The sequence below is a fragment of the Manacus vitellinus genome, unplaced genomic scaffold (genome assembly GCF_001715985.3).
Source record: "Manacus vitellinus isolate BGI_N305 unplaced genomic scaffold, ASM171598v3 scaffold_50_pilon, whole genome shotgun sequence".
Classification (NCBI taxonomy): Eukaryota; Metazoa; Chordata; class Aves; order Passeriformes; family Pipridae; genus Manacus; species Manacus vitellinus.
Window position 1 is genome coordinate 2839351 of NW_021940612.1, and position 342 is coordinate 2839692.

The window sequence follows — 342 nt, forward strand, 5'->3', positions numbered from 1 at the left end:
CTGCACTGAATGTTAATGGTTCTCTGATGTGAAGTCTCCTCTATGTAAACTAACCTAGGAAACTAGTGAGAAACGTAACTGTGAAAGAGGAATTTGTTCACCCTCTCCGACTGCTCGGGCCAGTTGAGTGCGGCTAATGCTGTACATCAGTACAGCTGTTTCCCTACCGATACAGCTCCTCACTCGCATGCCTCGCTCACAGTAAAGCTAAGCAGCATGTATAAAACATTCTGAAGAACAGCCTGTCTGCTTTCTTCCAGCACTGCACTTAAAGCTTTTTTATCTTTTCTTAACACAGGTAGTTCGCGTTCCACCGTAGCTTCCACCCCACTCCCCCGCCGT